Raw genomic sequence first — 24,736 nt, forward strand, 5'->3', positions numbered from 1 at the left:
TCGTCAACTTTGTTTGAACCAAGTGTGCTCATATCAACTCAAGCATCAATTCCATCCCATTGAATCGTTTTTGGCACTTACACAACACTCCATCAGTACCACCCCTCCCACAGTGTGACACTCCCTCAGCACGACACTCCCTCAGCACTGCCCCTTTTTTTTTACAATCAGGACGTCTACATTACATATTCCATACGCACTACAAATGGACTACCATCACAGACCACAAAAAGAACAGAATTCTCCTGAACATCTAGGTTAACGCAACAGCTCTAGGTGGAAGCAGCAAAGGGCTGTAGATAGTGGAATCTCTTAGGGGAGGAAGGTGGATCACGGAACCAAATGAGGGAGGTGGGGAGGGCAGATGAGAACAGCGGGGGGGGAGGGGACTCAGTGGGAGGGGTGTGCGGGTGACGGGCAGATGGTGTGGGTGGGGGAGGGGGAAGAAACAGGGTGATGGGGAATGGGGAAGGAAGTGCTGTTGGGTTTGCTTTGGAGGGCCTGGATAAAGCGGAAGGAAAGAGAAAAAGGCTGGTTACCTGAAATGCATTGAAATGAGAAGAATTTAACGGATCACTGTTTTAAATGGGTGACCCGTTATCTTTAAACAGTGACCTCCAAGTTCTAGATTCGCCCACAAGAGGAAACATCCTCCCCACATCCAACCTGTCGAGATGCCTCACGATCTGGTGCGTCTCATTCTAGACTGCCCCCAACCCGAATCTTTTCGAACAGGACAAGCTGCCCATTTTATGCTGCAGTCTAGTGAACATTCTCCGAACCCCTTCCAACGCCTTAACGTCCTTCCTTAAATAATGACGGCTATACTGTGAACAACACTCCAGATGTGGTCTGACTGATGTTGTCTTTTCTGTTTTCAATTCCCTTCACTGTTTCAATATGTGAAGTATCGCAGGAAAGTAGAACAATGCAAGATTTCACCAACAGGAACAAGGTAATGATCAGTTCATTTTGTTTCGTTGTGATATTAGCTATTGCGATAAAGGCTCACCCTCGTTTGAAGTCAATGGAGTTCAGAAGGATGAGGGGGGGTATCTCATTGAAACCCACGGAATATGAAAGGCCTGGACAGAGTGGACGTGGAGAGGATGTTTCCGTCAGTGGGAGAGTCCAGGATCTGAGGGCACAGCCTCAGAATAAAGAGACATCCCTTTAGAACTGAGATGAGGAGGAATTTCTTCAGCCAGAGGGTGGTGAATATCAGAATCAGGTTTATTATCACTGAGGTGACGTGAAATCTGTTGTTTTGCGGCAGCAGTACAGTGCAAAGACATACAATTACAAGGAAGGATGTGGAGGTGTTGGAAAGGGTGCAGAGGAGATTTACCAGGATGCTGCCTGGATTAGAGAGTATGGATTATGAGGAGAGACTAGGGGAGCTAGGGCTTTACTCTTTGGAGAGAAGGACGATGAGGGGAGACATGATAGAGGTGTACAAAATATTAAGAGGAATAGATAGAGTGGACAGCCAGCGCCTCTTTCCCAGGGCACCAATGCTCAATACAAGAGGGCATGGCTTTAAAGTAATAGGTGGGAAGTTCAAGGGAGATATCGGAGGGAGGTTTTTCACTTGGAGAGTGGTTGGGGCGTGGAATGCGCTGCCTGGGGTGGTGGTGGAGGCAGGTACATTGGTCAAATTCAAGAGATTGCTAGATAAGCATATGGAGGAATTTAAAATAGAGGGATATGTGGGAGGAAGGGGTTAGATAGCCTTAAGCAAGGTTTAAAGGTCGGCACAACATCATGGGCCGAAGGGCCTGTATTGTGCTCTATTGTTCTGTGGTTCTATGACTATAAATTACAAAAATAAATAAATAGTGCAAAAAAGAGGAACAACGAGGCAGTGTTGATGGTACTGGTTTATTATTGTCACTTGTACCGAGGTACAGTGAAAAACTTGTCTTGCATACCGATCGTACAGGTCAATTCATTACACAATGCAGTTACATTGAGTTAGTACAGAGTGCATTGAGGTAGTGCAGGTAAAAACAATGACAGTACAGAGTAAAGTGTCACAGCTACAGAGAAAGTGCAGTGCAATAAGGTGCAAGGTCACAACAAGGTAGATCGTGAGGTCAGAGTCCATCTCATTGTATAAGGGAACCATTCAATAGTCTTATCACAGAGGGGTAGAAGCTGTCCTTAAGTCTGGTGGTACGTGCCCTCAGGGTCCCGTATCTTCTACCAGATGGGAGAGGAGAGAAGAGAGAATGACCCGGGTGGGTGGGGTCTTTGATTATGCTGGGTTCATGGACCATTCAGAAATCTGATGGCGGAGGGGAAGAAGCTGTGCCTGAATTGAATCTGTGGAATTCGTTGCCACAGAGGGCTGTGGAAGCCAAGTCATTGGGTGTATTTAAGGCAGAGATCGATAGGTTGTTGATCGGTAAGGGGTTTAAGGGTTATGGGGAGAAGGCAGCAGAATAAGATTGAAAATAAATCAGCCATGGTTGAATGTCAGAGCAGATTCGATGGGCTGAATGGCCTAATTCTGTTCCTATATCTTATGGTCTTATGAAGTAAATATTCCTGCTGGACCTGTGTTTACCAGTGAAGAGGCATTGTGAAACTGATTAGTCAGCAGCTGACTGTTCCAACTAATAGTGCCAGCTAGTCATCCCTCAACAACTCAAGGTCAATTCCTGCGAAGCATTAATCAGATTGCCTCAGGAGTGCAGAGCATTCTTGGGATTATAATAAAGATCTTGCAAAATTGTCTATGAAAATAATAATCTGCATTGACGTAGCACCTACAAGATAGAATCAGGTTACCCTGAAGCACAGGCTGACGAGGGGCCACACTGTCAGGAGATAACCAAAAGATTGGTCAGAGAGGTTTTAAGGAGGGGGTTGTGGGAGGGGTGGTGCAGACGGAGGGTCACACTGTGGGAGGGGCAGTACTGAGGGTCCTGGCCGGTCTGCCTGCCTGCCTGTCTTCTGCGCTTACGTGTGCACGTGGGTGTCTTTGGAGAGGGAGCACGCGGTCTCCGCAGGCACCCTGGCTGAGTTCCACGCTCAGTGGGCTCCTCAAGAGATAGCGTGCGCTGTGGACGATACCAATACGATTTTGATATGAAATATTGAGTGTTGCGGTACCGGGCGTAGTGACGTATGTGTGCTTTCACGGTGTCAGTTTACAATAATCTCTGAAGTTATGTAGTTGATTAGATGATCCTTTCTGTATTAGATAATACATTTGATATTTGTAGTCTTTTGTAGTGCTTTTAACTAATAAATGTTTTGTACAAAAAAAAGGGGTAGTACTGAAGGAGGGTCACACTGTGGGAGGGGCAGTACGGAGGTTTATATTAATAAGTCCAGTTCAGGTCAATATCGATCCTTCAGTCCAGCTGACCAATCCCTGTGGGAGCTTGCTCTGTGTAAATTGGCAGGAGCACTCCCTGCATTAGACACTGAATGTCTTGGAGCTTCCAAGGTAATCCTGAGGCTGGGAACGGCACTTTCAAAATGCAAGTCTGTTTGCTCCTGTTGTCCATTCTAATGACTTGCAAGTTGTGATGGTCAGTTGGTTTGTTCTGGTCACATGTGCTGAGATACGGTGAAAAGCTTTTGTTTTACATGCCATCCAGACAGATCTTGGCATGCATCGCGGTAGTAGAAATGGAAACAGTGCAGAATATAGTATTGCACTTACAGAGAAAGTACAGTGCAGGGAGACAGATAAAGTGCGAGGGCCACGACAAGGTAGGTTGGGATGTCAAGTGTTCAAGAGTTCATCTTTTAGTGTAGGAGAGGTCCATTCAAGAGTCTGTTAACAGCGGGATAGAAGCTGTCCTTGAACCTGGTGGTAGGTGTGCTCTAGCTTTTGTAACCTCTGCCTGATGCGAGAGGGAAGAAGAGAGAATGTCTAGGGTTGGAGGGGTCTTTGATTATGCTGGCTGCTTTCCCGAAGCAGCGAGAAGTGTAGACAGAGTCAGTTGATTTGTGTGATAGACTGGGCTGTGTTCACAACTCTCTGTGATTTCTTGCGGTCCCGGACAGAGCAGTTGCATACCAAGTTGTGATGCATTAGGATAGAATGCTTTCTATGACGCATCTGTAAAAATCCATAATTTTCTGCATTACTATTGTGGTGAAGATTGTAGACATGCTAATGTCAGCAGCGAATAAGTGAAAGAACCACATCAAGGAGAGAGTTGAATCAGTGTCTTCCAACCTGATTAGCCAAACATCTCAACTGAAATTAATGATGAATGACTTATTTTATTTATTTTTTATATAACATTTCACCGCAGATATTTGCCTCAGCTTAAAATAAGATGTGGCCAAGAACTCTGTCTCTTGTTACTTTTATGTTTCTGTACCCCCATCTCCAACTCTCAGATTTTTGTTTCTCTTGCCCATTAACTGGTTCTTAAAGAGTTAAATTCTCTCCCTGTGAATTGAGCAATTTAACCATTGTCTCTGGTTAGAATGCAACTCGAAGGAACCACACAGATACCCAGGATAGTCCAGTTCTCACACACCTGAGCCAATTACCCAGGTGGTTGGGCCTCAGGGCTGTGCAGAAGGAGTTGTATTAACTTGTTGTTGGGACATGGGTGTCACTGGCAAGGTTCAGCATTTATTGCCCATCCCGGACTGCACCTTGGGAAAGTGGGGGTGAGCTCCTTTCTTGACCCGCTGCAGTCCTTCTGGTGAAGGGGCTCCCACGGTGCTGTTGGGGAGGGAGTTCCAGGATTTAGACCCAGTGACGGTGAAGGAACGGCGAGATATTTCCAAGTCGGGACGGTGTGTGACTGGGAGGGGAACCTGCAGGTGGTGGTGTTCCCCTGTACCCACTGCCCTTGTCCTACTGGGTGGGAGAGGAGGTGGGTTTGGGAGGTGCTGTCGGAGTAGCCTGGGTGAGTAACTGCAGTGCGTTGTGTAGACGGTGCACACTGCAGCCCCTGTGCGCCGGTGGTGGAGGGAGGGGGTGTTTGGGGGGGTGGATGGATGCTGATTGAGCGGGCTGCTATGTCCTGGATGGTATCGAGCTTCTCGAGAGTGTCGGAGCCACACTCACCCAGGCGAGGGGACAGGGTAAGGCCATAAGACCTTAAGATATAGGAGCAGAATTAGGCCATTTGGCCCATCGAGTTTGCTCCTACATTAAATCATGGTTGATTTTTTTTTGATCCTTTTCTCCTACCTTCTCCCCGTAACCTTTAAGTCCCATACCAACCAAGAACCTAGCAAAATCTGCCTTAAATACATCCAATGACTTGGCCTCCACAGCCATCTGTGGCAACGAATTCCACAGATTCACCGCCCTCTAGCTGAAGAAATTCCTCCTCATCTCAGTTCTGAAGGGACATCCCTTTATTCTGAGGCTGTGCCCTCGGATCCTGGACTCTCCCACTGATGGAAACACCCTCTCCACAACCACTCTATCCAAGCCTTTCAGTATCCAATAGGTTTCAATGAGATTGTGTCCAGTTCTGGTCACCTCATTATAGGAAGGATGTGGAAGCTTTAGAGAGGGTGCAGAGGAGATTTACCAGGATGTTGCCTGGATTGGAGAGCATGTCTCTTGAGGATAGGTTGAGCGAGCTAGGGCTTTTCTCTTTGGAGAGAAGGAGGATGAGAGGGGACTTGATAGAGGTGAACAAGATGATAAGAGGCATAGATCGAGTGGACAGTCAGAGACTTTTTCCCAGGGTGACAATGGCTAACACGAGGGGACATAATTTTAAGGTGATTGGAGGAAGATATAAGGGGGATGTCAGGGGTAAGTTATTTTACACAGAGAGTGGTGGGTGTGTGGAACACACTGCTGGCAGAGGTTGTGGGGGCAGATATATTAGGGACAATTAAATTAGACTCTAAGATACATGAATGATAGAGAAATGGGGGTCTATGTGGGAGGGAAGGGTTAGATCGATCTTGGAGCAGGATAAAATGTCGGCACAATGTTGTGGGCCGAAGGGCCTGCACCGTGCTGCAATGTTCCATGTTCTATGTTCATCCTTCTGAACTGCATTGAGTACAGGCCCAGGGACATCAAACACTCCTCATACGTTAACCCTTTCATTCCTGTTCCCTGCTGACTTGAGGATCATGGAGAGCCTTTTCCCCCACAGACGCTGCCCGACCCGCTGAGTTCCTCCAGCAGATTGTGTGTTGCTCCAGATTCCAGCATCTGCCGTCTCTTGGGTCTCCAGTCACTGGACCCAGCTACTATCCTTTTGTGGTACATGCACTAGAACACTCATTTCCCTCTGTCCTTGGACACACGGACGACTGCAGATGCTGGAACCTGGGGCAACAAACAACCTCCTGGGAGAACTCAGAACTCAGCGAGTCACAGGTACTGATGTAGGGTTTTGACCTGGAACGTCAACAATTCCTACTCTCCCCCACCACCCCTCCCCCCCCCCCCCCCCCCACCCCCACAGATGCTGCCCGACCCGCTGAGTTCCTCCAGCAGAATGTTTACTGCTCCCTCTGCCCCCCACTCGTTTACGGTCTCTCTCCGTCTGGATCATCTTCTGCCTTTAGCTTCTGAAGTGTATGACCTCACCATCCCACATTCGGATTGTAAAACCTCTTCCAACTCCATTTGCCAAGTCTTAGCTCACTCTTTCAACCTCTTGCAGAATAACAATATCCTCATCCAAACATGCCTTCCCAATGATATCAGCAAATTTAGATCGGAATCAGAATCAGATGTATTATCACTGAGGTATGACAAGAATTTGTTGTGTTGCGGCAGCAGTACAGTGCAAAACATAAAAATTACAATAAATTACAAAATTAAATAAATAGTGCAGAAAAAAGGGATAACGAGGTGGTGTTCATGGGTTCATGGACCGTTCAGAAATCTGACGGCGGAGGGGAAGAAGCTGTTCCTGAATCGTTGAGTGCGGGTCTTCAGGCTCCTGTACCTCCTCCCCGATGGTAGTAACACAAAGGAGGGCATTTCCCTCACTTACCATTTATCACTTGCCTCAGCCCTCACTCTCACCTCTTTTTACTGGCTCTCTGCCCTCTGCTCTTTCAGACTAGATGAAGGGTCTCAACCTGAAACCTCAACCATCCCCTTCCCCCCACAGATGCTGCTCGACCCGCTGAGTTCCTCTAGTACGTTGTGTGTTGCTCCAGCTTCCAGCATCTGTATCTATTTTGTCTCCAGACGTCAGTATTTCCTTGTTTATCAAGGGGTCACATTTGCTACCTTCCAATCTACAGGAACAATCCCAGGATCCATGGAAGACTGGGAAGATGATACCACTGTCTTCACTGCCACTCCTTTTAAAATGGCAGGATGTGGATAATTGACTCCCTGGGATTTATCAATGTTCAGGCTGGCCAATGTGTCTAGTACTTTGTTGCTAATTCCAAGTTTTTCAACTACATTATTTACACTGGTTCTCCAGAGTTTCTGGAAGGTCTTTTTCAAAGAAGGAAGACACAAAATGTTAGCTTAATTCCTCTGGCATTTTCTTGCAACCCCTTATAAGTTCTGAGTTCCGATGTGCTGGAGAGAGCGCAGAGGAGAGAGTCAGTAGGTCGAGTCAGTGGACAGAGTCAGCAGCTTTAAATTCTTTATCAGATGACCTCTCCTGGACCCAGCACATAGACACAATCACAAGGAAAGCACGCCAGCGACTTCACTTTCTTAGGAGGCTAAGGAGGTTCGGTGTTTCACCGAACACTCTAACAAACTTCTACAGATGTATCGTTGAAAGTATCCTGACTAGTATCTTATGTTAGGGGACAGTTCAATAGTCTTATAAAAGTGGGATAAAAGCTGTTATTGAGGCTGGTGGTACATGCTTTCAAGCGTTTTTCTGTTCTGCTTGATAGGAGGGGGGAGAAGAGAGAATGTTCGAGGTGGGTGGGGTCTTTGATTATGTTGGCTGCTTTCCCGAAGCAGCGAGAAGTGTAGACAGAGTCCATGGAGGGGAGGCAGGTTTCTGTGATGTACTGAGCTGTGTCCACAACTCTCTGCAGTTTCTTGCAGTCCCGGGCAGAACAGTTGCCATACTGTAATGCATCCGGAAAGGATGCTTTCTATGGTGCATCGATAAAAATTGGTGAGGGTCAAAGGGTACATGCCAAAGTTCTTTAGTCTCTTGAGGAAGTAGAGACGCTGGTGAGCTTTCTTGACCGTGCTGTCTACGTGGTTGGACCAGGGCAGGCAACTGGTGATGTTCACTCCTAGGAACTTGAATCTTTCAACCCTCTTGACCTCAGCACCATTGATGTGCACAGGTGCATGTACACAGCCCCCTTTCCTGAAGTCAATGACCAGCTCTTTTGTTTTGCTGACGCTGAGGGAAAGGTTGTTGTCATGACACCATGTCACTAAGCTTGAGATACGGTCCACCGTGGCGGTATCATCTGCAAACTTGTAGCTGGAGTTAAAACAGAATCTGGCCACACTGTCATGAGTGTATAAGGAGTAGAGGGCTGAGGACACAGCCTTGTGGGGCACCAGTGTTGAGAATAATCGTGTCGGAAGTGTTGCTGGCTATCCTCACTGATTGCAGTCTGTTGGTCAGGGGGTCAAGGACCCAGTTGGTGACGGAGGCAGATACAATTATAACATTTGGAAGAATCAGAATTAGATTTGTTATCAATGACAAATGATGTGAAATTTGTTGTTTTGCGCCAGCAAAGACATAAAAATCCATAAATTACAAAAATAAATAAATAGTGCAAAAACAAAAGGAATAACGAGGTAGTGTTCATGGGTTCATGGATCGTTCAGAAATCTGATGGCAAAGGGGAAGAAGCTGTTCTGTTAAGTGTGGGTCTTCAGGTTCCTGTACCTCCTCCCCGATGGTAGTAACGAGAAAAGGACATGTCCCAGGGGGTGAGGGTCTTCAATGATGGATGCCACCTTTGGATGGGTACTCGGATACGAAAGGAGTAGAGGGATATGTGCCTGATGTAGGCAAATGGGATTACCACAGGTGGACACCAGGGTCAGTATGGACGAGTCCTAGAGGCAAGCAGCATGGAAACAGGACATTGGATCCATCACATCCGTGCCCAACTAGTGGGCACCCATCTGCACTAATCCTACCTCCCAGCCCTTAGCCCAAACCCTCGATGCCTAAACAATTCCAATGCTCAAGTAAAGACTTCCTAAATGTTGTCTGTGATCCAGTTTCAACCATTCTGTCAGGTAGGTAGGCTGCAGGGGCCCGTCTCTGTCCTGTAAGTTTGTAGGATTCTTACCCTGTCCATTCTGTGTGTGACTCCAGATATACCCATGAGCTCAACTCTCAAACCTGGATGCTGACTTTGCCAGGATGCTGCTTGGATTAGAGGGCATGTGTTATAGGGAGAGGTTGGACAGACTTAGGTTGTTCTTCCTGGAGCGGTGGAAGCTGAGCACCTGATAGAGGTTTATAGGATTATGAGAGGCACAGATAGAGGTATCTTTTCCCCAGGGTTGAAAAGTCTGAAACTAGAGGGCATGCATTTAAGGTGAGAGGGGGTAAGTCCAAGGGAGATGTGCGGGACAAGTTTTTTTATGTAGAGAGTGGTGGGTGCCTGGAACGATCGAGGATATCTTCAAGAGGAGATGCTGCTCCGGTAGGTTTAAACTAGATTTGCAGGGGGAGGGGAAGCAGAGTGTTAGAGAAGAAAGTGAGGAGGAAAATGATCGTGTGAGGTCTGCAGATATGGACAGAAATCGAAGGTTTGTACATGATAATAATGTTCTCAGGTGCATCTATTTCAATGCAAGGAGTATCGTAGGTAAGGCGGATGAGTTTAGGGTGTGGATTGGCACGTGGGATTACGATGTTGTTGTTATTAGTGAGACATGGTTGCAGGAGGGGCAGGACTGGCAGCTTAATGTTCCGGACTTCCGTTGTTTCAGACGTGATAGAGGGGAAGGGATGAAAGGGGGAGGAGTGGCATTACTGGTCAGGGAACAGATCACGGCTGTGCGTAGACAGGACAGCCCAGAGGGCTCGTCTACGGAGGCCATATGGGTGGAGCTGAGGAACAGGAAAGGTGTGGCCACACTAATAGGGTTGTATTATAGACCGCCCAACAGTCGGAGAGAATTGGAGGAACAAATCTGTAGGGAGCTAGCAGACCGATGTAAGAAACAGAAAGTTGTAATAGTAGGGGATTTTAACTTTCCACATACTGACTGGGACTCCCACACTGCGAAAGGGCTGGATGGCTTGGAATTTGTCAAATGTGTTCAGGAAAGTTTTCTAAATCAATATATAGAGGTACCAACGAGAGAGAATGCAATACTTGATCTCCTATTAGGGAACCGGGCAGGTCAGGTGACAGAAGTATGTGTAGGTGAGCATTTTGGGTCCAGTGACCATAATGCAATTAGTTTCAAGATTATTATAGATAAGGATAGGTCTGGTCCTCGAGTGGAGGTTCTAAATTGGAGAAAGGCCCATTTTGTGGAAATGAGAAAGGATCTAGGTAGGGTGGATTGGGATAAGTTATTTTCTGGCAAGGATGTGCTCAGTAAATGGAAAGCCTTCAAAGACAAAATTTTGAGAGTGTAGAGTTTGTATGTTCCTGTCAGGATTAAAGGCAAGGGTAACAAGCAAAGGAAACCTTGGTTTTCAAGGGATATTGGTGAGCTGGTTAAGAAAAAGAGAGAGGTGTATAGCAGGTATAGACAACTAGGAACGGATGAGGTACTTGAAGAGTATAGGAAATGTAAGAAAATACTAAAAAAGGAAATCAGGAAGGCAAAAAGAAGACATGAGGCTGCTTTGGCAGATAATGTGAAGGTAAACCCGAAGGGTTTCTGCAGGTATATTAAGAGCAAAAGGATAGTAAGAGACAGAATTGGTCCCCTTGAAGATCAGAGTGGTCGTATATGTGTGGAGCCTCAGGAGATGGAGGAGGTCTTAAACAGTTTTTTTGCATCAGTATTTACTCAGGAAACTGGCATCGTAGATATGGAAGGAAGGGTAACAAGCACTGGTGTCATGGAACATATAGAGATTAAAAAGGAGGTACTTGATGCTTTACAGCGAATAAAAGTAGATAAATCCCCAGGGCCTGACAAGATATTTCCTTGGACCTTGAGAGAGACTAGTGCAGAAATTGCAGGGGCCCTGGCAGATATATTAAAATGTCCCTAGCCACGGGTGCGGTGCCAGAGGACTGGAGGATAGCTCATGTTGTTCCATTGTTTAAGAAAGGCTCGAAGAGTAAACCAGGTAATTACAGGCCAGTGAGCCTGACATCAGTAGTGGGTAAATTATTGGAAGGTGTTCTGAGAGATAGGACATATAAGTATTTGGACAGCCAAGGGTTGATTAAGGATAGTCAGCATGGCTTTGTGCGTGGTAGATCATGTTTAATGAATCTTGTGGAGTTTTTTGAGGAGGTCACTAAGAAAGTAGATAAAGGTAAGGCTGTGGATGTTGTCTACATGGACTTTAGTAAGGCCTTTGACAAGGTCCCACATGGGAGATTAGTTCAGAAGGTTCAGTCAATGGGTATCCATGGAAAGGTTGTAAACTGGATTCAAAATTGGCTGAGTGGGAGAAGACAGAGAGTGGTTGTGGATGGTTGTTTCTCAGATTGGAGGCCTGTGACTAGTGGTGTGCCTCAGGGATCTGTGTTGGGGCCATTGTTGTTTGTTGTATATATCAATGATCTAGACGATAATGTGGTAAATTGGATCAGTAAGTTTGCGGATGACACTATGATCGGAGGTGTTGTGGACAGTGAGGAAGGATTTCAAAGCTTGCAGAGGGATCTGGACCCAATGGAAAAATGGTCCAGAAAATGGCAGATGGACTTTAATGCAGACAAGTGTGAGGTGTTGCATTTTGGAAGGACAAATCAAAGTAGGACATACACAGTAAATGGTAGGGCACTGAGGAGTGCGGAGGGACAAAGGGATCTGGGAGTTCAGATACAAAATTCCTTGAAAGTAGAGTCACAGGTAGACAGGGTTGTAAAAAAGGCTTTTGGCATCCTGGCATTTATAAATCAAAGTATTGAGTATAGGAGTTGGAATGTTTTGGTGAGGTTGTACAAGTCATTGGTGAGACCAAATTTAGAATATTGCGTGCAGTTCTGGTCGCCGAACTACAGGAAGGATGTCAGTAAGATTGAAAGAGTGCAGAGGAGATTTACAGGAATGTTGCCGGGTCTTCAGGAGTTGAGTTATAAGGAAAGATTGAGCATGTTAGGACTTTATTCCTTGGAGCGGAGAAGAATGAGGGGAGATATGATAGAGATTTATAAGATGATGAGGGGCATAGACAGGGTTAATGCGAGTAGGCTTTCTGCCTAGATTAGGAGAGATAAGTACGAGAGGACATGGCTTTAGGGTGAAGGGGGAAAGGTTTAGGGGGAACATTAGAGGGAACTTCTTCACTCAAAGAGTGGTGGGAGTGTGGAATGGGCTGCCATCTGGTGTGGTAAATGCGGGATCGCTCCTAACTTTTAAGAGTAAATTGGATAGATACATGGACGAGGGAGGTCTGGAGGGGTATGGGCTGGGGGCAGGTAAATGGGACTAGCAGAATAATGTTTCGGCACAGACTAGAAGGGCCAAATGGCCTGTTTTTTGTGCTGTAGTTTTCTATGGTTCTATGGTTCTAGGAGGTGCCTCAAGAAGGCGGCATCCGTCACTGAGGACCCTCACCATCTGGCACATGCCCTCTTCTCGTTACTACCATCAAGGAGGAGGTACAGGAGCCTGAAGACCCGCACTCAATGACTCAGGAACAGCTTCTTCCCCTCCGCCATCAGATTTCTGTTCCATTAAATACGAAAACCCCAATTTATAGGCAATTACCTTTAAGATTGGTAACTGACTATTTTATGTATTTAGGTGTTAAAATTACCAAGAAACATAAGGACTTATTTAAAGCTAATCTATTGCCTTTAATTGACCATGTTAAACAATTATTTGCCAGGTGGTCCCCACTGTCTCTATCATTGGTCAGCTGAATTAATGCGGTTAAGGTGAATATTTTACCAAAATTTTTTATATTTATTTCAAGTGATTCCAACTTTTGTCCCGAAATCTTTTTTTGACACTATTGATTCTAAAATTCTTTCATATATTTGGCAGAATAAAAACCCAAGGTTAAGTAAGAAATATTTACAGATTCCTGAACGGTCCATGAACCCATGAACACCACCTCGTTACTCCTCTTTTGCACTATTTATTTATTTTTGTAATTTGTAGTAATTTTTATGTCTTTATGTCCTGCACTGTACTGCTGCCGCAAAACAACAAGTTTCATGACATATGTCAGTGATAATAAACCTGATTCTGAAATTTGACAGAAGCCTTTAAGAGGCTATTAAATAGGAACATGAATGTGCAGAGAATGGAAGGAGATGGACATTGTGTAGGCAGAAGGGATTAGTTTAGTTAGGGGTTTAATTAGTTTGGCACAACATGGTGGGCCGAAGGTCCTGTTCCTGTCTTGTTCTATGTTCTATGTTGTACGTTCTATGCCATCCAGCAAACACCCAGTTCCAAACAACTGGTGATGGGTAATAAATGCCAGCCTTGCTAAAAATGTCTCTACATACTGAAATATGAATAAATAGAAAGAAACCTACTGTGTTTGCAAAGCATATGGTGTGTCGGGGTATTGAGTTCAAGAGCCGCAAGGTAATGTTGCAGCTCTATAGAACTCTGGTCAGACCACACTTGGAGTATTGTGTTCAGTTCTGGTCGCCTCATTACAGGAAGGATGTGGAAGCTTTAGAGAGGGTGCAGAGGAGATTTACCAGGATGCTGCCTGGATTGGAAAGCATATTTTACGAGGATAGGTTGAGTGAGCTAGGGTTTTTCTCTTTGGAGAGAAGGAGGATGAGAGGTGACTTGATAGAGGTGTAAAAGAGGTGGCAGGCACAGTAGTGATGCGGTTAGCATAACGCTATTACAGCGCCAGCGACCCAGGTTCAATTCTGGCCACTGTCTGTAAGGAGTTTGTACATTCTTCTCGTGTCTGTGTGGGTTTCCTCCGGGTGCTCCGGTTTCCACCCACATTCCAAAGAGGTACGGGTTAGGGAGTTGTGGGCATGCTATGTTGGCACTGGAAGTGTGGTGACACTTGCGGGCTGCCCCCAGAACACTCTACACAAAAGATGCATTTCACTGTGTGTTTCGATGTACATGTGACTAATAAAGATCTTATCTAATCTTACAATATGATAAGAGGCATAGATCGAGTGGACAGTCAGAGACTTTTTCCTAGGGCGACAATGGCTAACACGAGGGGACATCATTTTAAGGTGACTGGAGGAAGGTATAAGGGGGATGTCAGGGGTAATTTTTTTATACAGAGAGTAGTGGGTGTGTGGAACGCACCACCGACAGAGTTTGTGGGGGCTGATATATTAGGGATATATAAGAGACTCTTAGATAGCCACATGAATGATAGAGAAATGGGGGGCTATGTGGGAGTGAAGGGTTAGATAAATCTTAGAGCAGGATAAAATGTCAACTCAACATTGTGGGCTGAAGGGCCTGTACTGTGCTGTAATGTTCTATGTTCTATGTTCCAACTTTTCAGTTCAGATTCCCAGCATTGCCTATTGTTTGATTTTGATTTAATTCTCAAGAAACCTCCTGTATAATTAATTTGCTTTCCATTGTTATTTGCGACTGAAGTTTAGAATCACAAGAACACTTCCGAAGTATTTCACAAGAAGCTGAAACCATTCTGCTTATGGACTCTCTGAGATCAACTGCCAAATCCAAGTTTCTTTTGAATATTTGCCATCGAAGGTTGTTTAGAGAAAAATGAGTGTGTAAATATTTGCCAAAGCAAATATAAAGCTCTGAACTTGGCTGCAAAGAAGTAAAAGCTCACATTTCCTGTTTTTGTGGTATGAGGGACAATTAAGGAAGAAGTTTGTTTTCTCAGTAGGGCCAAGGAATCTGAGTTTGCAAAACTATGGCAGGAAGATTAACAGAGACGTCATTAAATGCTCCTGGATCCCTTTATATTGTCCTCTGAAAACCTGAAAGCACGTACCACCAGACTCAAGGACAGCTTCTATCCCACTGTTATAGGACTATTGAACAGTCCCCTTGTACAATAAGATGGACTCCTGACCTCACAATCTACCTCGTCATGGCTGTTGCACCTTATTGTCTGCCTGCACTGCACTTTCTCTGTAACTGTAACACTATATTCTGCATTCTGCTGGAGGAACTCAACAGGTCAGGCAGCATCTATGGAGGGAAATAAACAGTCGACATTATGGGCCAGTCCTGATGAAGGGTCTTGACCTGAAACGTCGACTGTTTATTTCCCTCCACGGATGCTGCCTGACCTGCTGAGTCCCTCCAACACTTTGTGTGTGTTGCTCCAGATTCCAGCATCTGCAGAATCTCCGGTATCTCCACTCTGCATTCTGTTATTGTTTTTCCTTGTACTACCTTATACGGTGTATTGTCTTTCATCAATCGTGGAATTGAATTTAGGAGCCGAGAGGTAATGTTGCAGCTATATAGGTCCCTGGTCAGACCCCACTTGGAGTACTGTGCTCAGTTCTGGTGGCCTCACTACAGGAAGGATGTGGAAGCCATAGAGAGGTTGCAGAGGAGATTTACAAGGATGCTGCTTGGAATGCGGTGCATGCCTTATGAAAACAGGTTGAGGGAACTCAGCCTTTACTCCTTGGAGCGACGGAGGATGAGGGGGGACCTGACAGAGGTGTATAAGATGATGAGAGTCATTGATCAGGTAGATAGTCAAAGGCTTTTCCCCAGGGCTGAAATGGTGGCCACAAGAGGACACAGGTTTAAGGTGCTGGGGAGTAGGTATAGAGGAGATGTCAGGGGTAAGTTTTTTACTCAGAGAGTGGTGAGTGTGTGGAATGGGCTGCCGGCAACGGTGGTGGAGGCGGATACGATAGGGTCTTTTAAGAGACTGTTGGATAGGTACATGGAGCTGAGAAAAATAGAGGGCTATGGGTAAACCTAGTAATTTCTAAGATAGGGATGTGTTCGGCACAGCTTTGTGGGTCGAAGGGCCTGAATTGTGCTGTAGGTTTTCTATGTTTCTATGTTTCTACCTCAATGCACTGTCGTGATGAAGTGATCTGAATGGATGGCATGTAAAAACTTTTCACTGTATCTCGGTACATGTGACAATAATAAACCAAATTACAAAATTACCAATTTTTACCTCTCTCTATCTTGCTTCTTGAAACCGACCTCATTGACAGAGTTTTTGGACTTCTGGCCAATTATCTCCTGACGTGACTCTTAAGAAGGTCTCCGTCAATCATCCTGACATATGATGCTTCATTAAATAAAGGTGACAGCACAGGAGGATAAGGTGATGAAAAAGGTGCTCAGAATACTTGCCTTCATTATATGAGGCGCAGAATTACAGGGAGTGGTGATGCTCCAACGTTGGTTAGATCGCAGCTGGAGCACTGTGTGCAGTTCTGGTCACCACACGATAGAAAGGAGGTGACTGCACTGGAAAGGGTGCAGAGGATATTGTCTGGGATGGAGTGTTTCAGTTATAATAGACAGGCTGTGTTTGTTTTCCTTGGAGCAGGGGATGCTGAGGGAGGACTCATTATGAGAAATTATGAAAAATTATGAGAGGCATTGATAGGACAGGTAGTGAGAAACACTTCCTCATAGCAGAGGTTTCTTAAACCAGAGGGGAGAGGTTTAGAGTAAGGAGTAAGAGGTTTAGAGGGGATAAAATAAGATATCTTTATTAGTCACATGTACATCAAAACACAGTGAAATGCACCTTTTGCATAGAGTGTGCTGGGGGCAGCCCGCAAGTGTCGCCACGCTTCCAGCGCCAAGATAGCATGCCCACAACTTCCTAACCCGTACGTCTTTGGAACGTGGGAGGAAACCGGAGCACCCGGAGGAAACCCACGCAGACACGGGGAGAACGTACAAACTCCTTACAGACAGCGGCTGGAATTGAACCCGGGTCGCTGGCGCTGTAAAGCGTTACGCTAACCGCTACACTACCGTACCATGACTGAGAAAGTACTCTTTCTCCCAGAAAGTGATTGGAATCTGCAATGCACTACTTGAGGGGGTGGTGAAAGCAGAGACTCCCACAACATTTAAGAAGTGTCCAGATGAGCACTTGAATCACCAAGGGAGAGAAGGGTACTGACCCAATGCTGGTAAATAGGATGAGTGCAGATGGGTACTTGATGGGCAGCATGGACGGGGTGGGCTGAAGGGCCTGTCTTTGTGCCTGATGACCCTATGACGCTTGTCATGCTGAAGACTATTGGCTCTCCAGGGAAAATGTTAAAATTCAGGGAATTGGTGGGGACGGGTCCAGCCAGGAGTCAGGATTCTTATATCAAAAATGAGAAGGCACAGGTTTAAGGTGAGAGGAAGGGGATCTGAGGGGTAAGTTGTTTTTTAACACAAGGATTGGTTGATATCTGGGACCTGCTGCCAGAGGAGGTGGTACAATCCAATACAGTCACTATATTTAAGAGGCATTTAGAGAGACATTTAAATAGGCAAGGCATTAAAAGATACCTGTTGAACCTGCCTGCTAACCTTTTGTGATTCATGTACTAGAACACCTCAATCTCTCTAAACTTCACTTATTTGCAGTCTAAGATAAGACAAGATTTCTTTATTAGTCACATGTACATCAAAACACACAGTGAAATTCATCTTTTGCGTAGAGTGTTCTGGGGGGCAGCCCGCAAGTGTCGCCACGCTTCCAGCGCCAACATAGTATGCCCACAACTTCCTAACCCGTACGTCTTTGGAACGTGGGAGGAAACCGGAGCACCTGGAGGAAACCCACGCAGACACGGGGAGAACGTACAAACTCCTTACAGACAGTGGCCAGAATTGAACCCGGGTCGCTGGTGCTGTAAAGCGTTACGCTAACCGCTACACTACTTTCCCCATTTAGATAATAATCTGCCTTTTGGTTCCTCTTCCTGAAGTACATGACCTCATACCTGCCCGCCTTAAACTCCATTTGCCAGTTTTTTTGTCCAATCATTCAACCTCAGGGATTGTTCAAAGGAGAAAGGGGCATTCAAGAAGCTCTTAGATAGGCACAAGAATTTGAGGGAAATGGTAGGATATGGACATTGTGCAGGCAGAAAGGATTAGTTCAGCTGGGCATTTTATTACTAATGTAATTGGTTCGGCACAACATTGTGGGCCGAAGGGCCTGTTCCTGTGCTGTACTGTTCGATGTTCTATGAGATGTGCGGGGCAAGTTTTTTTACGCAGAGGGTGGTGGGTGCCTGGAATGTGCTGCCAGAGGTGGTGGTGGAGGCAGAGAGCATAGAAGTGTTTAAGAGACTCTTAGATAGGCACGTGAATACGCAGAGAAGGGAGGGATATGCTCAATGTGCGGGGAAGAGGGATTAGATTAATTAGGAGTCATTAGTTTAATTAGTTCAGCACAACATCGTGGGCTGAAGCACCTGTCCTGTGCTGTATTGTTCCATGTTGTTCTCAGGGGAACAATATCTGTGACAGGAGTTCTTGAACAAGGGAGTCACATTAGCTGTTTTCCAATGCACCCTGCTGGAGTTCAGCCAGTTTTAAAAACCTCAACCAATGTGTCCATTGTCTCCACAGTCGTTTTCTTTAAAATCGCTGGGTGCATGTCATCAGTTCCTGGAGACTTGTCTGCCTTTAGCCCCATGAATTTCTCGAGTGAACATCACCAACAGCCTGTCCTGGTCAAATCACGTAGAAGCCACGGCCAAGAAAGCTCACCAGCGCCTCTACTTCCTCAAGAGGCTAAAGAAATTTGGTTTGTCCCCTTTGACTGTCACCAACTTTTACCGATGCACCGTAGAAAGCATCCTATCTGGATGTATCACGGCTTGGTACGGCAACTGCTCTGCCCAGGACCGCAAGAAACTGCAGAGAGTTGTGGACACAGCCCAGCGCATTACGGACACCAACCTCCCCTCCTTGGACTCTGTCTTTACCTCTCGCTGTCTTGGTGAAGCAGCCAGCATAATCAAAGACCCCACCCACCCGGGATATTCTCTCTTCTCTCCTCTTCCATCAGGTAGAAGATACAGGAGCCTGAAGGCACATACCCCAAACTTAAGGACAGCTTCTACCCCACTGTGATCAGACTATTGAACAGTTCCCTTATACAATGAGATGGACTCTGACCTCACGATCTACCTTGTTGTGACCTTGCGCCTTATTGCACTGCACTTTCTCTGTAGCTGTGACACTTTACTCTGTACTGTTATTGTTTTTACCTGTACTACTTCAATGCACTCTGTACTAACTCAATGTAACTGCACTGTGTAATGAATTGACCTGTACGATCGGTTTGTAAGACAAGCTTTTCACTGTACAAGTGACAATAATAAACCAATAAAAAAGTACCAATAATACTTTATCACTGGTGAGTGGGATTTCTACATGTTTCTCCCCGTTATTTGAAATTAGCCCCCCTGATATCTTGGGGATATTTGCTGTGCCCTCCAGACTGAAGACTGATGCAAACAAAAACTGACAACGTATCTGCCATTTCTTTGTTTCTTGTTATTAAGTCACCAACCTCCTTCCCTAGAGGTCCCACGCCAACCTTAGCCACCTTTTCTTACTTAGATCCTGCTTTAATATTAGAGAAACAAAGGACTGCAGATACTGGAATCTAGATGAAAAACACCACGATGCTGGAGGAACTCAGCAGGCCAGGCAGCATCCGTGGAGAAAAGCAGGCGGTCAACGTTTCGGGTCAGGACCCTTCTTCAGGACTGAAGATAGGAAAAGCCCTCCTATATATCGGGCTTCCCCTTTTCCTATCTTCAGTCCTGAAGAAGGGTCCTGACCCGAAACGTTGACCGCTTGCTTTTCTCCATGGATGCTGCCTGGCCTGCTGAGTTCCTCCAGCATCATCGTGTTTTTCATCTGTTTTAATAATATAAGAATTTTCTCTCAAAATTAATGTTCTATGAGCTTTATAATCTTTCGTTGCTGGATCCTAAAAACTTTCCAGTCCTTTGGCCTAACCACCAGCCCTTGCCACTTTGTATGACCAACTTTTCAATTTAATTCCTTCGTTAACCACAGATTGTGATAGTTTCTCCTGGAATCCTTCTTTCCAATTGGGATATTGAGCATTATGGAGCAGCTGTTAGAATCTTTGCCATTGTTCATCTGCTGACCCTTAGCTTATTTTCCCAGTCCACCTTCAAAACTCTATCTTAACACTGTTATAATTGCCCTTAATTAAGTTGAAGTGGTTTTAGTTCAATGGTGTTCGCCCTCAAGCTGCATCTGGATTGTGTTATATTGTGATTCCTACCTCCTTAGGGACTTTAACCACAAGATCTCTTATTACTTTTTCTTGGTTACGCATAACTAAATCTAAAATAAGCCATTCCTGGAAAGGTTCTGTAACATTCTGTTCTAAGGAGCGATCCCTGATTCATTCGTCTTCTACGAATAACTTGCCAGTTTTGTTTGTTGCGTTTCTCTTGCCCCGTGTTTTTAGCCCCACATTTACTTCTGCTTTTACTTCTGTTGGACTGCAGAGAGTGGAGCTGCAGTGGTTGTATAACTGGAATAAGGCCGACTGCGTAACCTGGTGAAAAACATGATGATGCTGGAGGAACTCAGCAGGCCAGGCAGCATCCGTGGAGGAAAGCAGGCGGTCAACGTTTCAGGTCAGGACCCTTCCTCAGGACTGAAGATAGGAAAAGGGGAAGACCAATATACAGGAGGGGAAAAGCAGAGCAGTGATAGGTGGACAAAAGAGGGGAGGCGGGGTGGGCACAGGGTGGTGATAGGTAGATGCAGGTAAGAGATAGTGATCGGCAGGTGTGGGGGAGGAGGGGAGAGCAGATCCACCAGGGGATGGGTCAAAGGTATTGGTATTGGTTTAATAGAACATAGAACATTACAGCACAGTACAGGCCCTTCGGCCCACAATGTTGTGCCGACATTTTATCCTGCTCTAAGATCTATCTAACCCTTCCCTCCCACAGAGCCCCCTATTTTTCTATCAATCATGTGTCTATTATTGTCACTTGTACTGAGGTACAGTGAAAAACTTGTCTACAGATCAATTCATTACACAGTGCAGTTACATTGAGTTAGTACAGAGTGCATTGAATTAGTACAGGTAAAAACTATAACAGTACAGAGTAAAGTGTCACAGGTAAGGAGGAAAAAAGGGGTAGAAAAAAGGGAGATCGGCTAGGAAAGGGAAGAGGGGGTGTGGGGGGTGATTGAGGGGATTGCTTAAGGTGGGAGTATTCAATGTTCATCTGGTGCGATGAGTTTAAATTTCACTGCGGCAACTGGAATAGAAAAAACTTTCTAAGTAGGGATGGTCATAAACTCATTGCATTGTTATAAAAACACATCAGGTTTAGAGTCATAGAGTTGTACAGCACAGAAACAGGCCATTCAGCCCGCCGTGTCTATGCCGACCATCGTGCCTATCTGTACTAATCCCCCTTGCCTGCATTAATTCCGTCTCCCTCTGTGCCCTGCTCATTCAAATACCTGTCCAGATCCCTCTTAAATGTTGTTACTGTTCCTGCCTCCACCACCTCCTCTGGCAGCTCATTCCAGGCACCAACTTCTCTCCGTGCAAAACATTTACCCCTCAGATCCCTTTTAAACCTCCTCCCTCTCAACGACCCCTGCCCTCGACTATCTACCCTATCTATATATGTCACCCCTCAGCCTCTTCCGCTCCAGGAAAAACAGTCCCAGCCTATCCAATCTCTCCTTATAGCTCAAGCCCTCCAGACCCGGCAACATCCTTGTGAATCTTTCCTGCCCCCTCTCTAGCTTAATCACAGTGCTCCAAGTGCAGCCTAATCGGTGGTTTGTGAAGTTGCAACGTGACATCCCAACTCTTATGTCCTGTGCCCTGATCGATGAAGGTAAGCACGCCACACACCTTCTTCACCACACTCTCGACCTGTGTTGCCAAGTAAGGACTGACAATTAAGGAGCTTCCATCCTGCTGTTGTCAGACTGTTGAACAGTCCCCTAGTATAATAAGATGGACTCTTGACCTCACAATCTACCCCATCATGACCCTTGCACCCTATTGTCTGCCTGCACTGCACTTTCTCTGTACCTGTTACACTTTATTCTGAATTCTGTTATTATTTTCCCTTGTACTACCTGAATGTACTGATGTGATGAAATGATCCGTATGGATGGCATTCAACACAAGGTTTTTGTGCTTTAACTCTATCTACAAGTTTGCAGATGATACCAACGTAGTGGGCCGTATCCGAAATAGCAGTGTGGAGGAACAGAGGGACCTTGGGGTCCACATCCATAGATCCCTCAAGGTTGCTGTGCAGGTCAATGGAGTTGTTAAGAAGGTGTATGGTGTGTTGGCCTTCATTAGTAGGGGGATTGAGTTCAAGAGCCGCCAGGTAATGTTGCAGCTCTATGGAACTCTGGTTAGATCACACTTGGAGTATTGTGTTCAGTTCTGATCGCCTCATTATAGGAAGGATGTGGAAGTTTTAGAGAGGGTGCAGAGGAGATTTACTAGGATGTTGCTTGGATTGGAGAGCGTGTCTTATGAGGATAGGATGAGCTAGCTAGGGCTTTTCTCTTTGGAGAGGAGGAGTATGAGAGGTGACTTGATAGAGGTGTACAAGATGATAAGAGGCATAGATCGAGTGGACAGTCAGAGACTTTTTCCCAGGGCGACAATGGCTAACATGAGGGGACATAATTTTAAGGTGATTGGAGGAAGGTATAAGGGGGATGTCAGGGGTAATTTTTTTACACAGAGAGTGGTGGGTGCGTGGAACGCACTGCCGGCAGAGGTTGTGGGGGCAGATACATTAGGGACATTTAAGAGACTCTAAGATAGCCACATGAATGATAGAGAAATGGAGGGCTATGTGGGAGGGAAGGGTTAGATTGATCTTAGAGCAGGATAAAATGTCAGCAAAATATTGTGGGCCGAAGGGCCTGTACTGTGCTGTAATATTCTTCCTGTGTTCTGCAGGAAGGAGATAGAGAGCTTAGTGACATGGTGTCATGACAACAACCTTTCTCTCAATGTCAGCACAGGACAGGAAAGGGGGCGGTGTACATGCACCTGTCCACATCAATGGTGCTGAGGTCAACAGGGTTGAGAGCTTCAAGTTCCTAGAAGTGAACATCACCAATATCCTGTCCTGGTTCAACCATGTAGATGCCATGGCCAAGAAAGCTCATCAGTGCATCTACTTCCTCAGGAGGCTGAAGAAATTTGGCATGTCCCTATTGACCCTCTAATTTTTTTGATGCGCCATAAAAAGCATCTTATCTGGTTGGATTACGGCTTGGTATGGTAACTGCTCTGCCCAGGACCATAAGAAACTGCAGATAGTTGTGGGCACAGCTCAGCACATCACAGAAACCAACCTCCCCTCCATGGACTCTGTCTATACCTCTTGCTGCCTTAGTAAAGCAGCCAACACAATCAAAGACCCCACCCACCCGGGTCATTCTCTCTTCTCTCCTCTCCCGTCAGGCAGAAGATACAGGAGTCTGAGGGCAAGTACCACCGGGCTCAAGGAAAGTTTCTATCCCACAGTGATAAGACTATTGAACGCTTCCCTTATACAATGAGATGGACTTGTTTGACCTTGCACCTTATTGTCTATCTGCAATGTTATTCCCTGTAGCTGTGACACTTTACTCTGTATTCTGTTATTGTTTTTACCCTGTACTACCCCATGCACTCTGTACTACCTTGATGTACTGTGTAATGAATTGATCTGTACGATCGGTATGCAAGACAAGTTTTTCACTGTACCTCGGTACAAGTGACAATAATAAACCCATTTACCAATTTATCAATGCCAGCAATGCCCATATCTTGCAAATGAATAAACAATAGAACCATGGAATGTTTTGAACAAGGAGCACGAGGCGGATTCATGATAAGCAGTTGCCGATGATGAAGTCAGCACTCTCTCTTTCACCAATCTTGCACTGCAGTTCCTTCGAACCAACGACAGTGTTGTAACAGGAAGGAAGTCAGGCTTCAGGAAGGTGCTGAGATAGGGAGATGGGTTTCCTAGCAGCTGACACGAGATTGTGGTCAGAAGATGAGTGTCTTACAGCTGGCTGGACTCTTGCCCGTTTGTGACCTTGAACAACCCTCCCTAGAAGAGTATAACCAGCCTGTCCCGTGTCTCCCAGACAGGGGAGACATGCTTCAGCCCGAGACACCAACTTAGCCACCCCAGATCAAATACATCACCACTACATACATATATAAATGCACACGTCCAGACTTGGGAAAGGCTTCTTCCTCACTGCTGTCAGACTCCTGAACCAATCACCTCTTTCACATCCCCTTCCTGGTGGTGCGGCCATGTTCTCAGACTCTTAACTCTCCCTCTCTCGCACTACAACCTTTGCACAATTCTGCTGTTTTGTGCTCATTGCTGTATTTATCGTTGTATTTATTATTTACCATGTACACTGATTAGAAACATAGAAAACCTACAGCACAATTCAGGCCCTTCAGCCCACAAAGCTGTGCCGAACATGTCCCTATCTTAGAAATTACTAGGCTTACCCATAGCCCTCTATTTTTCTCAGCTTCATGTACCTATCCAAAGGTCTCTGAAAAGACCCTATCGTATCTGCCTCCACCACCGTTGCCGGCAGCCCATTCCACACACTCACCACTCTCTGAGTAAAAAACTTACTCCTGACATCTCCTCTATATCTACTCCCCAGCACCTTAAACCTGGGTCCTCTTGTGGCCACCATTTCAGCCCTGGGAAAAAGCCTCTGACTATC

At 45.7% G+C, this 24,736-nt stretch overlaps 1 long non-coding RNA gene across 2 annotated transcripts; it reads left to right on the forward strand.

Annotated features, from left to right (window-relative positions):
- Window positions 1–529: 529 nt before the first annotated feature.
- Window positions 530–23,745, forward strand: LOC127575727 (uncharacterized). 2 transcript variants are annotated; one of them, XR_007957121.1, is made up of 4 exons: window positions 530–689; window positions 909–955; window positions 20,488–20,619; window positions 23,454–23,745. It is a non-coding gene; the product is annotated as an uncharacterized LOC127575727 (long non-coding RNA). The 2 variants fall into 2 exon arrangements; XR_007957120.1 differs by having other exon boundaries at window positions 530–955.
- Window positions 23,746–24,736: the final 991 nt, after the last annotated feature.

This window comes from Pristis pectinata, chromosome 11 (genome assembly GCF_009764475.1).
Source record: "Pristis pectinata isolate sPriPec2 chromosome 11, sPriPec2.1.pri, whole genome shotgun sequence".
NCBI classification, from domain to species: Eukaryota; Metazoa; Chordata; class Chondrichthyes; order Rhinopristiformes; family Pristidae; genus Pristis; species Pristis pectinata.